Genomic DNA, 17,518 nt, shown 5'->3' on the forward strand with positions numbered 1-17,518 from the left:
AAATTTTTCATATGAGTGAATTAACTTATAAGCTACTGTGCTTCAATCCTACAGATTAGAGCCTAAATTCCAACTTAATCAGATTCATTTTTTGAAAGACAAAATATTCTATTGGTTTTTTTCTAGTTTGTTTTTGTTCAGATGAATTTATTTGAATGCTGAGTTTGCTTCTGTAGATACATCCTGGTGTTATTTTTGATGAATAAAGGTCAAACATTTCACCAAACTGACATTTCCAAAGTAGACACAATCTTCTGTACAATAAAGTAGAACTAACTTTTGTTCGGCAACTATTAGGTCCTGTCTACTAGGTCTTGAGATTCCCAAGAGAAAAACAAACAAGGTTTTGCCTCAGTTAACTCTGCCTGATTATCAACTCAGAAAATTCCCTTTGGACTTCCCAACTCTCAGTACTGTAGTGAGGTACCACCATATCACGAATAAGAATCAGAGCAACCTTTGGGTTCTTGCTGGATATTTTAGCTAGGTCAAAATGTTAGTGGCATAGAATTTTAATGGAAATATAATGCTAATTGCCTTTTTTTAAAAATGTGTTTAAGAACACAGGCTGGGGGGCACCTGGGTGGCTCAGTGCATTGAGCGTCCGCCTTCGGCTCAGGTCATGATCCCAGGGTCCTGGGATCGAGCCCCGCATCGGGCTCCCTGCTCTGCGGGGAGCCTGCTTCTCCCTCTCCCACTCCCCCTGCTTGTGTTCCCTCTCTCGCTGTGTCTCTCTCTGTCAAATAAATAAATAAAGTCTTAAAAAAAAAAAAAAAAAAAAAAAAAAGAACACAGGCTGGGTGACCAGATGATCTAAATTTGAGTCTGGCTCTGTCATGGCTTAGCTGTGTGAACTTGAGCAAATTATTTGACCTCTCTGCCTAAGTTTCTTATATGTAAAATAGGAATAAAAATGACACCTATCTCATAGGGTCATTATGTGACATAAATGAGATTATTTGTGTGAAAAGCGCACATCACAGAGAACTTCACATATAGTAAGGGCTTCATAAATGTTACCTATTACTGAGTTGCATGGCTCCCCATTTACTTATACCTAAATGAATCATACTTTGTGCATCTCCACTCTAACCTCAGCTCACAATATTTTTTCCCTGAAATGGGTTTCACATGCTGAGTGTCTTTTAGTCTTTTTTCCATACTCTCCCTCACTGCGGTCTTGGGCTTCACATGGGCAGGCTGTCTTGCCTACAAACCTCTCCCTCCTCTTTTCCTGACCACTGCTCACTCATATTCAGTATCACCCTGTTTGTTCCTCTCTCCCTGAAGCCTTTCTTGACTTTCTGGACTACGTGAGGTGTACCTGCTTAGAGCCTTTAACATCATTCATCATCATTGCTTATCTATTATCAGAAACTATAAGCTCTGGGTGTGGGAGGCAGAGAGAGGAGCCATTGCCTTGGGCCCCAGAGCTTAGTGTGGTGCCTAAATAATAAGCACCCCTGAATATTGTTTGGGTAAATGAATAATTAAACGAATGTTTACTTATCTACAAATCTCAGATCTTTTGAAGAGCAGCTGACAAAACTACCTTTTTTTTTTTTTAACAATTCTTCTCTGAGTTGCTTTTTTACCTACCAGAAATATCTAATGAGTTTCTAAAGGCATAGGGCATTTTGCATTCTTTTCTCAATGAATTGTTCATGTCTTAGTTTTTGGTTAGACTCATAGTCATAATAGCATAATTTCTAGGGTCCCAGAAATTTGTGGCTCTAATCCACTCCTGGGGAAAAAATACTTAGGGGTCACAGATTGATTTGAATATCATCCATAATGTAAAATGAGTATCGAGCCAGAAACAGATTGTGAATCTTATTGAAATGGTATTTAAAAATCACATACATACGTACTAAACTATATTGTGGTTATATTTAGAGTAAAGGAATTATTGGCCAGAGCTTTTAAATGGACAGAAAACCAAAACCCATTTACAAAATTAATGTAATGGGGCCAGACTTGTAATTTCAGTTTTTATGCTTAACAGACATAATTTCAAATTATTATGTATATGAAATATTTTTCAGATTGTGCATGCTGAAAGTTTGATGCTTTTACTGAATATTAATAGATTTTCACTGTCACATTCTAAAACATTACCAAACACAACAATTATATGTTCTTTTTACTAGTTTTCTTACTAATTAGCTGCTAATTTCTCTGTAGCATTTTCTGACTGCCATTTTTAATGGGGGTTCTTAACACTTATTAGCACTGGAAAGATTGGACCAGTTTTTCTGGGGGGAGGTAGTTATGCAGATTGATTGTATTTTAGACCTCCTTATGGCTGTTTTCCTGAAGCCTGCAACTTTAGTATTAGTTTATGTGGATTTTTTTGAAGATTAACGTAACAAGAATTTTGCTAAACTATATAGGTGCAAATGTAGATCATGTGATCTGTATTATACACCTTCATGCTTATTTAACTAATTTCAGATGCCATATAGACTGTCCCTTGTGTATGATCTTTTTGTCATGAGGTCATTTTTTTCTACAAAGTTTTTCAATTAGGTTTTTTCCTATTTAAAAATTGATTTAATTTTAGTGTTAGATTCTTAAATGTTTTTATTTGTCTTCTTTTTTATTCATATGCATATTTTGTAGTGCCTTTAAATTCAGACTAAATTTCTCAATTAGAGATTTTTTTCATGAATTTTGTGCCTTTTGAAGGGTAAAATGGGAATGCAATTCAAGAAGTGCTGTAACTAAGAGCTTTTGTAAATCAAGAAATACTATTACTGAGAACTTTTAAAATTTATATTAGCTATCTATTTTGAAAGGCATTTAGAATCTCATATCAAAATAAATATTTCCATTAACACACATGTTGCCTACCACAGTGGCAGCGTGATTCAGAAGAATCCCCCATATGGTTCCTGTGAAAGGCCAGTATTGTTGGTAGATACAAAGTCACTCTGATGCTATTCCAATCTCACATATATCTTTTCTTCTATATCTGAATATTAATCAATTATGACATACCAAGGTTCTCATTACAGGAGGGGCATCATCCTGTAAGCCCCAGAATTGTGCTGATGGCGAAGTCCCTTCTAAGAAGTCCCCTCTGGAGGGTGCTTGTGTTATGTTTATGAAGTAGGATTTAGGACACTTTCTCCAAAATCTCCTCAGCATTTCTAGTCATTGAGAAAGATAGAGTCTATGGGATTCATGTATCCATTCAGTAAGCATTTTGTGTATATTTACTTTATTAAAGGCACTGTTTTTGGATAGTGGGAGATACCAAAATGAACAAGACAGTGCTTCTTCTTCTCAGAGAATTCTAACAATCTCTGGAGGTAAGACAAATAAATCAAGACTGTATGTCACTGCTTGTCAGCCAAAGACCACCAGGAATATACCTGTGCTGGTTTATTACTCAGTGTGGGGAAGGAGAACACAGCATGGACAACAGTGGACCATCTCAGTAAGAGCATGTTAGAAAGAATGCATAATAGAATTTGGGGGTATAATTTTGGGAAGGGTTGAAAGAAGCAAGGCTTCGCTCTAGATTGACTACTGTCAGGAAGTGGGAAAACTGTATGATCGGGTATTTTATTTTTTTTTATTTATTATTTTTTTTAAAGATTTTATTTATTTATTTGACAGAGAGAGACACAGCGAGAGAGGGAACACAAGTAGGGGGAGTGGGAGAGGGAGAAGCAGGCTTCCCGCTGAGCAGGGAGCCCGATGCGGGGCTCGATCCCAGGACCCCGGGATCATGACCTGAGCCGAAGGCAGACGCTCAACGACTGAGCCACCCAGGTGCCCCTGATCGGGTATTTTAATAAATTTTGTTGAGAAGGAGGGAAGACTAGTTCAAGATTAAGACTGTAATTGATAAAGAAACAACAGTCACTCGTGTTAGCCAAGATAAGCGGATGTTTGGTCATTTTTGTGGTTAGACAATGTCTATGTCTTTGTGGGTATTCAGATGTGATTCAGAGTGATCTGATCTTGTGTTGGACTTGCTCATCATGGTCCCAGAGTGGCCCCATCTGATGTTAATGTTCTCTGAGGTTGCTTATGTTCAACAGGAGAACACCAAGGCCTACTCATAGCACAAGGGTAGTCCTTGGATGTCAGGGGCTGTTTTTCTCAGCTAGCATAAGACAGATGCTGATAAATGCCATAAGAGTAGCACAAACTGTCATGTGGCATGCACTTAAAAAAATCATTATTTAGTGAATGAATGAAGAAACAAATACATGGATCAGTCCTGGTTTGGGAAAAATCATACCTTTCTTTCAGGGTTCAACTCATAAGACCCTTTTCTAAGAAGGTTTTCCTCACCTTCACTGGAAAAATTCATAATTTGTTCTTCCTATGACTTTGTATTTCTTGTTAATAGAGTGATGGATATAAAGATGGAATTTTGAATTTTGAAGGCATTCACACAGAGGTGTTATAGATGTCACAAGAATAAGCATTGCAGACTATTGTAGACTTCACAAGCATTATAAGAACAATAGAGTGTTAGTCTAAGAAATAGGAGAAGGGGCCAAAGATCACCTCTTTAGAAATGCCCATATTTTAGGTGAGTAAGTGCAGTGTGTAGATCACAGTAATGGCCCCGTTGGTTCACATCTCCTTGCATCCACACAGACTACAGACTCTCAGTTTGGCCAACGGACTTGTTTTGGCCGATGGAACAATAGTACATGTGACAAATACAGAGATCGAAAAGTGCTTGCATCTTGGGACTTGCTTTCTTACTGTTCTTGGACTTTTGCAAGTACCATGAGAAAAAACCAAGCAAACCCCCTGGAGGATGATACTGTGTGAAGAGAGGTCTTATTTGTCCCAGCTGACTTTCCAGCTGACCGGAGACTCATGGTCAAGCCCAGCTAAGATCAACAGAGCCCATCCCAAATCACTCACCTCTAGATTCGTGAGTTAACTAAATAGTTGTTTTGAAGCAAAACCTAACTAATACAAGGAAGAAGAAGAAGAGCCACCGAAAGAAACAGTGAAGAATTCATTAAAGTAGAACAAAAACAAATAGCATGTTTTTCAAAATAAGATAGAATGTCAAGAAGGAGATTTTTGGGTCAAATGCTAAAGAAAGATTGGAGTAATGAGAAAGAGATAAAAACTACTCAAATTTCTTGGAGATTACTGATGGCACTAAAAAGCAGTTTCATAAAATAATTATGGGTGATTTCATGAGGTGGAGAGAGTTTAATGAGGAACATTATGCTTCATCTAGGACTCTGCACTGGGAAGGTTAGGCTGGGCTGAGCCATAGGAAAGAATATTGTATGATAGGGCTCTGCACATGGGACTTGGATTTGTCCTGACACTCAGCTAAGGGAAAGCAAAATCAAAAGAGGCAGTTGGAACCCAGCTGAACAGAGCATGCACTGTCCTAAGGACTATGTCTGTTTGGTTTCAGTTCTCACCCTCTGTAGGGCATCAAAGTTGGTAGCTTTTCAACATCCTCTGGTGGGTTGGGATATTTAGCATTTGGTGGTTGGGGTAGAGCGAGAGTAGGTTGAGGGTTCATTTTTAGCATGGTCAGTTTGCCCCCCCCCCAAATTGTTCAAAAAATCAATGAGTTTTCTCTTTGGTGCTATACTTCCAAGTTTTGGGGTCATGTGGGAAGATTGAACTCAGTCATTTAACAGCTCCTTAAGAATACTTCAGTACTTAATTATATACCTTGCATCTACATTTTTATTTTTATTTTATTAAAAACATTTTTTTTGCATCTACACATTTAGTAATTATTTTCTGTGGTATTGTAGTAGTGCTATTTTACAAAATAAAAAGAATGCACTCAGATTCCATCTCTTCCACTAATGTTGTATATACAAACACAATATATGGTCCTCTTTGTGTTTTCCTAGAAGACAGATGAGGAGTGGGTTAGGTAAGCCTTGACTATCTTCTATTGTATACTACAGTTATAGAATATTCCTCTGTTTAGCTTTAGGCTGTTATAATACAGTGAGTACAGCGATATTTCAGATAAAAGCAATACAAAAGTGACTCAATATCTTGTATATGTATTATGCAATAGCTTATAGGAAAACAGGCAGATACTGGTTTTGCTGCTGAATCACTTTGAACTCTGTGCTCTTATCAAAAGCCTAACTTAAGGAAGCAGTAGTTTAACAAAATGGAAAATCATGCTATTGATTTAGTAGGTCCTGGTAAAGTGGTAGAAAGCAAAATAGTTTCATGATAATTAGTGAAGATCAAAAAATCCCAACAGATAATTTTTCACTTATGATAATTTTGGTGCTTAATGAAACTCCTGATAGCTTTTACTTATTTTTATTATTTTTTAAAGATTTTATTTATTTATTTGACAGAGAGAGAGCGAGAGCAGGAACACAAACAGGGGGAGTGGGAGAAGGAGAAGCAGGCTTCTGGCCAAACAGGGAGCGCGATGTGGGGCTCCATCCCAGGACCCTGGGATCATGACCTGAGCTGAAGGCAGGTGCTTAGCTGACTGAACCACCCAGGCGCCTCTCCTGATAGCTTTTAAAGCATAATTGCCCATTTCTCCAAAATTTTAATATAATAAAATATTCTAGTTTATCAATGGCTTTAAAAAAACTTATTTTTTGAAAACGTTTCATAACTACAAAATAATATGTGCAAGTTTATGGTAAATTTTAAAGCATAATGATTAATAAACATCCATATAACCAGCTAGCCCATGATCTAGACTACTACTAATAATGGGCCTATGAATTCCTCCCCTGCCCCATCCCCAGAGTAAAACCTTTTTCCTAGCAAATGTTGATTGTGCAACTCAGTTTCTAATAGCAAAAGACTAGAATTACTCCAAATGCCCATTAATAGGAGGGGATAGTTTGTGGTTTATTTATTCAATGGAATATTATACAATAGCAAAAATGATGAATTGAGTGGTATGCAACAGCATGGATGAATTTTGGAAACCTAATGTCGAGTGAAAAGAAGATTTCAAGAGATTGCATATAATGATTTTATTTTATAAAGTCTACAAATAAGGGAAACCAAATAACATAATGTTTGGGTAGGCATACATGTTAGTAAACTATAAAATAAAGTGAGGGAATGATAAACAGTAGCTATCTGATTTACTCATCTGAGTATTGTAAATTCTGTACTTCTGTAGAACACTTAAAGAAATGATTAGAAGTCACTTGCGTCCTGAGAAATAGGGTAGCAAATGTACTGGCCAAAAGGTCACATACAAATATTGTGATTGAACGTATAGAGTTCATGATTTTACCTTCCTCATAAAATTACTTTCACTGAATTATCCTTTAATATCACCCTCCTAACATACATAAGAAAGATAGAAAAACATACAGCTTTTGCAATTTTTGTTGTCATTATCCACTATGACTTTTAAGATGCCCTTCCTCCAAATTTCAATGACAAGAATCCTTAACCTGTAGACCATGGACTCCTAGAGGCTCCAGAGATAGGCTTGAGATGGTCCACGAATCCTCTGAAACTGCATGTCAAATTTGTGTGATGTAGATTTGTGCCTTTTTTAGGATACGGGGTTATAGGTTTTATGATATTCTAAAAGGAACCGTGCTAAAAAAAAAAAGTGTAGGAAATTGTGTTACAAATTGGCACAGGCAAAGTTTGTTTCTCTTGAAAAATTATTTACTTCCGTATAGCAGATAATAAAAATTTTATTACACATTTTTTTTTTTTTTTTTTTTTTTAATTCTTAGGTACTAGGAAGCTCAGAGACCAGTTGAATGCTTGTTCATGATAACCATTTTTTTGAACTTAAGTCTGGCTTATTTTCTTCCTTCTCTCTTCTTTTTTTTGAATCCTTTTTTTGTTCTTGTTTTATAGAACAAATACTGAGTTTTATAGGGGTCTGTTATATAACCTACTTTAATACATAAATAATATCATTCTAGACATGTTTTACATTTTAAAACCTTAAATTAGAAAGAAAAGGGTAATTTTGTATCTTAATCTATATACTAATTAAAGAATACATTTTTAAATTGTCTTTCTAAGCTTGATTGAGGGACTAATTCTAAGGCAAACATGACAAGTTGTTGGATAGAATACAATTAATGATTGTTGGTCAAAACCCAACCTTACCACTCCCTTACATTTCTCCCAATTTTTTCCCGAGCTTCCAACACTGGTTGGTGCTGTCTCCCCTGCCTCTTGCCTCATTTGTTCCCTTCTCAGTTTCAATCAGGCATACATCTTTGTTTGCTGGAGAATTTGACACAACCTCCCCAGGCTTCCTCCTTGTTCCTGGGATTGCAGGCAGTGTGTGTTTGTACAGGGGCCGGATTCATTCTGCAGAGTGAGGCTGGAAAGTGCTGTCAGTGGGGGCTTCAACCCTGTGTGAAACCCACGTGCATCTGGAGAGAAACGCAGGAGGATCAAAGAGAAGGATTGGAACAAAGGGAAGGAGGGGAGTCAGTGGTTTAAAATGTGGGAAAAAGGTCAGATGGATTTTTAATAAACATCAGAAAAGAAGATGTAAGGAACAAACAGAAGTTACCATAAGCAAAAATAAAAGAATATAATGCTGGTGTTTAACTAAATGAAAGGAAGTGAAACTGTGTGAGAAAGTGGGATAAGAGGGCGCCTGAGTGGCTCAGTCGGTTAAGCGACTGCCTTCGGCTCAGATCATGATCCTGGAGTCCCGGGATCGAGTCCCGCATCGGGCTCCCTGCTCAGCGGGGAGTCTGCTTCTCCCTCTGACCCTCCCCACTCTCATGTGCTCTCTCTCATTCTCTCTCTCAAATAAATAAATAAAATCTTTAAAAAAAAAGAAAAAGAAAGTGGGATAAGAGATTGATGAGCAGGTAGATAATTAGCGGGGCATGGTTTGCGGTTGAGGGAAGACTAGATAAGGATGCCTTGCTAAGAATGGAAATAAGTCGGACAAATACGGGCGTATAGGGAAATTCGTGATTCTAGGCTTATGTTATTTTAACCGTGTTTAAAAAATTATCCCTGGGCTTTTACATTTCTTTACATAAACATTTATACTAAGGAGACTATAACAAGATACAGTTTTTCATCTCAGGCTTTACTTTTGGGGCCACAGTGAAAAAAAGAAAATGCTGATTATTGTCGATGAAAGTGAGTTAAATCCTTTTCTTCTTCTTTCTACCTTCTTTTTACCATCCAGTAATATATTACACTTTAGTGTAGATTATCTTTCACAGAGTAAAAAGAAAACAACCCACAAAAATACATCGAAAGTGAAACCAAGTAAGTGACTTCTGGGACCTGAAAAAGAATTGACCTCCTACACTGTATGCAAATTGGGTTAAAGCAACTTAATAGTGATGTAAGAAGTCTTTCACATTAGCTAATGGAAAAATGGTCTGTATAGGCAAGGTGGTAAAACAAAAGACTTTTGTAGGGAATTAGAGGAAGTTAATAGCCTTGCTTAGCTCCCAGTGATTAAGGAAGTCTCACAAAGAAAGTACTGACACATTTGGGTGTGTTACATTCTCCCTTAGGGAAACCTGAAGGCTTTGTTATTTGTTGACTTAATGGTTTAAAGAAATGCTATGTTAGTGATAATAATAACAACTCTTTTTTTTCTGATGACATGTTCACATGCAGAATATGAAATTGCTTTTTGAGGAGTTGAAAGAATAAACAGGTGAACGTATACTGAGGAAGTCTTCCATAAGCTTCTGCATGGTTCCAATGATGACTTTTCCTAGGACAGAGCACACTTACTTTGGTCACCTTATTTATACATTTACATTTATAGTTAAGTAGACTGATAGTTATCTTGGAAGGCTGTTTCATTTATTAAATGGACAAAGTACAATTAAAAAAATCTTTTTCAAAGGAGTATTTTCAGTTTATTTGAATTTTGACAGTAATTTAACAAAAGCTAATCTTCTTCAAATGCAAAGAAGAAATACCTACCAGGCATCTTTGCTCAGTGGTTCTGGGAATATAAAATATGTCAATAAGCATTTTGATTTAACATTCTAACTGCATTGTCATACCTGATGGAGATCACTGTACATACTGGGTGATTTAGTTTAGTACAGTGGGTATTATGAGAAAAATGATACCAACTTGTTTTTCAAACCTATGTTTTTATGCATTTGAACATATTTTAGCAACTTTTGGTTGCTATAATTTTGTGCCATTGTAAAGAAGTAAGAGTATAAGTAATGAATGGTTTAGTTTGATCCAGGAGAAAGTAAGTTTATTTGCTGAGGGCAACGCAAGGAGGCAAAGTTCACTGCTTTCCTGGAGCTTACCTTATCTAATGGGATCTCAGCCACTGCTGAAAGAGGGGGGAAACTATCCCTATTACTCGAGGATTTGTCATGGAAAGAGGCTTTGTCCAAGTACAGAAGGAAACTTTGTTATTTCTTCTTAAATTGCTGATCTATTTTCAGAAACCAAGTATTTGTTCAGACAAACTTATTAAAAAAGAGCAGATAGATCTACTGCATGTTCCTTTTCTATCCAGACACTTTTTCAAGAATGGAAAACTGAAATGAAATTATATTTAATGAAACTTAGAGGTAATGACCCTTGAGAAAGAGAGCCAGAAAAAAGGAAAGAAAATAGTTGAAATGAGGAAAAGATGGAAGGAGACTAAGGATAGGAATGAGGGAGGAGAAAACAATACTTAAATTTCTATTACAAAGGACAGTAACAAATGTCAAAGATCACTGTGAATGTTCTTCTCCACTGTAAATAGAAACCATAGAAACAGACATTCACCTGCTCACTATTTATTCATGAATAGTTGTTGGCAACACAAAAACTCAGTACTTGTTAGCTTAGCCACCAATATTGGAAACAATAATCAGTATAGTGGAGAATTAAGGAAGACATTTAATAGTAATTCTACTAAAAGGTCAATGAGTCGGCAAGTTTGATTTTAAGGAGTAGCTACATGAATTATATGATAATTTTCTTTGTTTCTTCCTTTCTTTGATTCAGGCATTTGTTACATTTAATCCAAATTTATTGGCTATCATGCACGGTAGTTTGCTGATCAAACATGTTACTAGATTATAACTCTGAAACAGGCTTTTCAATCAATATTATTAGGTAGAAGGTTTCTGAAAGTATGTTCTTGCTAGATGTGTAGGAATGAGTAATGACTGTGGTCATATTGGAAAAGAATAAAAACTTCAGCAAGTTTAGAATGGGCCTGATTCTTAAGCTTGCTGGCGGTTCAACTGAAATTGAATAATGGGTCTTGATTTCTTATAAAAATTACTGACCTCTCTTAAATTCACCACTACAATTTAAATTCTAGTTGGTAAAGAATTAAATGATTTTTCAGAATTAATTTCATCTTGGAAAGCTATGTAGTGGCAAACAAGATCAACATTCTTAACTCTTAAATTCCTCTTAATTCCTCTTCCCGTCTGGCTACTGCACATTAATCTCTTCTTCTGTACGGCATACCTTTGAAAACGTTGCCTATACTTGGGTCTCTTTTTTTCTTTTCTCTCTCTCTCTTATTTTTAATTTTTTTTACAGACGTATAGAAAACAGTATCAGCACCCCACCCCCCATGTCTCCTCACTCAGCTTTAACAACTACCAACACATGGCAATTTTATCCCATCCTCATATTCCTTCTTCCTACCCTTACTCCCACCCCACCACTGGGTTGTTTTGAAGCAAATCCTAGACATCCTGTAATTCTTTCTGTAAATTCTTTTTGTAGGCATCTGTAAACAACATGAAATACTCTTAAATATAATTATAATGATCACTCCTAAGAAATTTTTAAAAATTCCTAGTATCATCAAATATTCAGTCACTGAGAAACTTCCCAAAGTCTTATTAACCTTTTTTGATACTTTGTTTGAATGTAAATTTTTGTGGATTTCTTTTGTGGTTTGTTTGTGAATCCAAATAACATCCATATGTTACAGTTGGATAATTTGTCTCTTTTAAATCTCTTTTAACATGGATCCCTCCACTCTGTTTATTTCCTTGAAATTTATTTCCTTTGTCTGTAGAGTTCCCCACATCTGAATTTTGCCGGCTGATTATCTCTTGAGCTGACTGCAATTAGACTTTTACTCGTACCACTCTGGGAACCTGCTCGTTTGACCTTGGTGATCAAAGGTCACCAAGAAAACTCCACATTGTAAAATCCATTGGTCAGTTCTTAGTCTTCTTTTTAATTATTTTATTAACACTAACACACTTGATAACTCCACTAGCCTTAATAAACTTCCTTTAATTGACTTCCTTTAATTGATCTCTCATCTGGTTTCCTCCTATACCTCCAACTGAGACATTTTTGCTTGGTTCCTCTCTTCTCCCTGACCACTAAATGTCAGAGTACCCAGTCCTTTAACTTTTCTCCTCTTCCCCGTCTGCCCTTACTTTCTTGGTCATCTCCTTCAATTTGAGACACATGTGTTCAATGATCTACTTGAAATCTCTTTATCTACATGGAACGCTCCAAATTCCAGCTATTTCTACCTCTTCCAAGACTGAGCTCCTGAATCCCATAAAGCCTTCCCCTTCTTTGTCAATAGCAACTAGACCTCCACTTGCTTAAGCCAAGTATCTTGGACTCACCGTGACTCCCATTTTTTCTTCATACCTCACTTCCAGTCAATCAGCACATCATTTTGCCTCTACTTGGGACATATATTCACAAGTCAACCATCTCTGACAGGTCTTGCTACCATCTAGTCCAACCCACCTTAATCTTTCAATCTGGCTTTGTGTGATACTCTCCTAACTGGCCTTTCTGATTTGACTATTGCCCTAAAAGACTATACTTTCAGGGATCATTTCTGTAGTCTGTGACTGTTGCCCTAAATATAGTCTATGCTCAATCCAACAGGCAGAGTGACTCTGTTTAAATGACAGAATATTAAAATTACTTCTCTGCTCAAAATTCTCCAGCAGCTTCCTATGTCATTGAGAGGGATCCCCTATTTCCACTATTACCTTTCTTTCTGACTCCATTCCTCATCTGTCTCTCCTTGGCTTCTTCTACTTCTGCCACAGGACTTTTTTAGTATTTTCACTTAGCCCTTGGAATTAAAAAGTAGCCTTTTAATTAACTAGTGATGATGTTTCATCTGTGTTTGGCATTTCAAACTCATTCTCATTAGTACGTGGTAGATTGTGTGCCATTGCATGGTCTTGAGAACACAGTCTTTCTTGCTCAAGGATGTTAAGTGTAAGAAGGGAAAATCTGGGACTTGAACAAAATAGTCTCTTGTACTTCTAATAACATCAATAAAAGTCTGTGTTATTAATAGACAGATATCTAGACTTCAGTTCTAGACATTTCAAAATCCTTGACATTGAATTTATTTTTCTCTTATTTATATCTTTAATGATGAATTTTTCTTAATGAATTCAGTACAATATATGCACATCTAAAAATAGTTCTAAACACAAAAAAATTATGAATCAATTCTGTGTTGAAAATTACCCTCTGCAGCTCAAATATGTTTCCCCATCCCCTAAGAAATTAAACACAGACATGAAATATAAATGAATATATGTTTGCTGTAATGCTACTTGACATTTAAGTGGTAATTAACAGGATTTCTAATATTAACCAACATTAATTAACAATGTAACATGCTTAAACATAGAATGTAATAACAATGATGAGTAGATTAGGTATGTTCATCAATATACCTCATGCTTATTAATGATTTCTTTTTGAATGCCACATTATTAAACAAGTTTATTATGCCTGCCATCATGAATTTTGAGTTTTCTCTTTTATTCGTTCTGTAGATATTACTTCTTTAAGATATGGTGGTGTTAGGGACAAGCTCCATGGACTGAGTCAGCAGGATTGAGACGGGAACAGCCTTAGTTGGGAGAAGCCCATTGGGTATGGTTCTGGGAGAAGTAAAGCTGCCATCTGGCTCTGATTTGGTTATGTTAGGGTTTTTTTTTTTTTTTTTCCAAAATGGACGTAAGTTCACTTTTCTCTGATTGTGGGCACTAATAAAGGCTTACTATAAAATGTTTCAGACAATACTGAAAAATGTGAAGAAAAATTTCCTCTCATCTGAACATCCAGAGATAGTAACTGTCCACATTTTTGATGTGTATCATCTTTTAGAAATTCTTCCTTTGTTCCATATCAGTCTTTTAGGAATTCTCTCTCCTTTCCTTTCTCCATATCTCTATATATGTATGTATATATCTCTAAATAAACCCACTTGCTACATTACATCTCCCTTTAACCACTACAGCTAAATGCGATTTTCCTCTTCTCAGAAATTCTCTTGAGTATTTTTGGCACTTAATCATATGTTGTCTGACGCTGCTAATCTTGAATATTATTAAAAACATTTGCCAAGTGATATACATATATAACAAATATAAAAATATAAAAATATTTTCTAAGTTTTCTTATGCATATGTCCTCTGTATAAAAGTAATCAGTGTATATATTCTGCTTTTTCTCTTCTGTGCATTTTAAGGTACTATAGAGTCTTCTTATTAGTTTTTCAAATTTCTGTAATATTCTTGTCAGTGAATGCACCATAATTTATTTAACCCTTCTCTTAATAGTTAGCACTTAGGTTTTCTTCCATTTTTAATTAAAAAAAATTTTTTTTAAAGATTTTATTTATTTGACAGAGACAGACACAGCGAAAGAGGGAACACAAGCAGGGGGAGTGGGAGAGGGAGAAGCAGGCTTCCCGCGGAGCAGGGAGCCCGATGTGGGCCTTGATCCCAGGACTCTGGGATCATGACCTGAGCCGAAGGCAGATGCTTAACCGACTGAGCCACCCAGGCGCCCCCATTTTTAATTTTTTAAAAAGATTTTATTTATCTATTTGAGAGAGAGCACAAAAGGGGGATGGTGGGAGGGCGGGAAGGGCAGACAGAGAGGGAAAAGTAGGCTCTCTGCTCAGCAGGGAGCCTGATGCCTGGGGTTCAACCCCGAGATCGTGACCTGAGCCGAAGGCAGACACTTAACTGACTGAGCCACCCAGGCGCCCCCCATTTTTAAGTTTTATAGTGTTGTGAATAGCATAGCAACGAATATCTTTCTATGTAAAGATTTGCCATGTTTTGTATCATTTCTTTAGGATAGATTCCCAGAATCTAAATTACAGAGCCAAAGGTAATGAATAGTTAGGTTCTTAATGCTTACTGCCAAATTTCTTTCAAACGGATTCAAAAGGATTCCACTGACAGTATGGAATGCTTACATTCTCATAAAACCATAGTCAGTACACAGTATCATCATTATTTTTTCTAGTGACTGGAAATCCAATTTTTAAAAAAATTTTTTCTACACTAACAAACTTGAACTTTTTCCATATGTTCTTTTACTAATTATATTTTCCTCATGAATAAAAATTGGATCTCTTTTGCTTTCCCTTAACATTATGTATGGGCTCTGTCAGAGGAAAACGTTGATTCAGTCTGTTCATTTGCTAGGGTTCTGCAACAAAGTATCTCCAAGTGGGTGGCTTAAACCACAGAAATGTATTATCTCACAGTTCTCCAGGCTGTAAGTTTGAGATCAAGGTGTTGGCAGGTCGGTTCCTTCTGAGAGTTACGAGGGAGAATATGTTTTGCCCCTCTCCTAGCTTCTGGTGGCTTGCTGGCAGTCTTTGGTTTGACTTGTAGAATCTTCACCCCCATCTCTACCTTCATATTCACGTGGTATGTGTGTGTATCTGAGTCTCCAAATTTTCACTTCTTATAAAAACAATAGTCATATTGGACTAGGGGCCCATTCTGCTCCATATGACCTCGTCTTAACTAACTACATCTGAAATGACCCTATTTGCAAGTAAGGTCATATTCTGAGGTACAGGCACTTAGGACTTCAACATATGAAATCGAAGGGGACATGATTCAACTCACAACATTCAGTAATTCACTTATCAATATATTTATTGATAGTATTTATTGATAATTTAGGCAAGAACATTTATGTAGTGATTCCTGCAATGTTAAGCCTCATGCTAATCACTGGAAATAGAGAAGAAAGATACATATCTTGTCCTCTGGGAGCTGGAAGTTTCGATGTGGACCCTACAACTCTGTTTTTTTTTTTTTTAAGATTTTATTTATTTATTCATGAGAGACAGAGAGAGGCAGAGGCAGAGGCAGAAGCAGGCTCCCCAAGGAGCAGGGAGCCCGATGTGGGCCTCGATCCCAGGACCCTAGGATCATGACCTGAGCCGAAGGCTCAGGTGCTCACCCAGGTGCCCCCTACAACTCTGTTTGACTGACTCTGCTCCAGCTACACTGGTCTCCTCCATGATTCAGGACACATCGGGCACGTGCCTTCCTCTGGGACTTTGCACTTTCTTTCTCCTCTGCCTGAAATATTCTTCCACTGGATGTCCATGGGGCCTGCTCCTTCCCCTCCTTCAATTCTCTGCTCAAATGTCACCAGCTCTGTAGGGCCTTCTCTGACTGTCCTATTTGAAGTGGTGACACCACACATCTTGCAAGACCTATTTCTCTTTCCTGCATTTACCTTCTCAAAATTTCTTATCACTTTCTAAGATTATAGTCTACAATTTACTTATTTATTTAGTTTATTGTTTGCCTTTTTAGTAGAATACAACTGACTTAAAGACAGGGATTTTTGTCTCTTTTTTCACTACTGTATTCCAAGGGCCATGTTCAATCAATATGCAATGAATGAATGAAGAGAGAACTATGATCCAATGGATTAGGAGATACTACAGTGTTAAGCTTTTACTATTTAATTACATTTTTTATATTTTATTATTATTAAGACTTCATTTTTTAGAGCAGTTTTAGATTCATAGCAAAATTAAGGGGTAGGTATAGGGATTCACATATATTCTCTGTCCTCACACATGCATAGCCTTCTCTGTTATCAACATTCCCCACCAGAGTGCTACATTTGTTACAACTGATGAACCTATATTGACACATCATAATCACCCAAAGTCCATAGTTCACATTAATGTTTACTTCTCGTGTTGCACATTTTATGGGTATGGATAAATGTATAATGTCACATACTCATTAGTATGATGTGCACAGTATTTTCATTGCCTAATACTTCTCTGTTCTCCACCTATTTATTCCTCCCCCCACCTCTCCACCCTGTCAACCAATGATCTTTTTTTTTTTTTTTAAAGATTTATTTATTTGACAGAGAGAGACACAGAGAGAGAGGGACACAAGCAGGGGGAGTGGGAAAGGGAGAAGCAGGCTTCCCACCGAGCAGGGAGCCCGATGCGGGGCTCGATCCCAGGACCCTGGGATCATGACCTGAGCCGAAGGCAGACGCTTAACGACTGAGCCACCCAGGCACCCCTACCGATGATCTTTTTATTGTCTCTGTATTTTTGTCTTTTCCAGAATGTCATAGAATTGGAATCCTATCGTATCAAGCCTTTTCAGATTGGCTTATTTCACTAAGCAATAGGCATTTAAGTTTCCTCCATGTCTTTTATAGCTTAATAGCACCTTCTTTCCTTCTTTCTTTCCTTCCTTCCTTCCCCTTCCTTTCCCTTCCTTTTCTTTTTCTTTCTTTCTTTCTTTCTTTCTTTCTTTCTTTCTTTCTTTCTTTC

The 17,518-nt window shown here is 36.9% G+C and overlaps 1 protein-coding gene and 1 pseudogene across 1 annotated transcript in view; both read left to right on the forward strand.

The window, feature by feature from the left end:
• FRK (fyn related Src family tyrosine kinase) overlaps nucleotides 1-17,518 on the forward strand; it is a 98,587-nt gene that overhangs the window by 10,115 nt on the left and 70,954 nt on the right. The window lies entirely within an intron of this gene.
• On the forward strand, nucleotides 12,736-12,825 carry LOC123325668 (annotated as a pseudogene).

This window comes from Neomonachus schauinslandi, chromosome 8, assembly GCF_002201575.2.
Source record: "Neomonachus schauinslandi chromosome 8, ASM220157v2, whole genome shotgun sequence".
Taxonomy (NCBI): domain Eukaryota; kingdom Metazoa; phylum Chordata; class Mammalia; order Carnivora; family Phocidae; genus Neomonachus; species Neomonachus schauinslandi.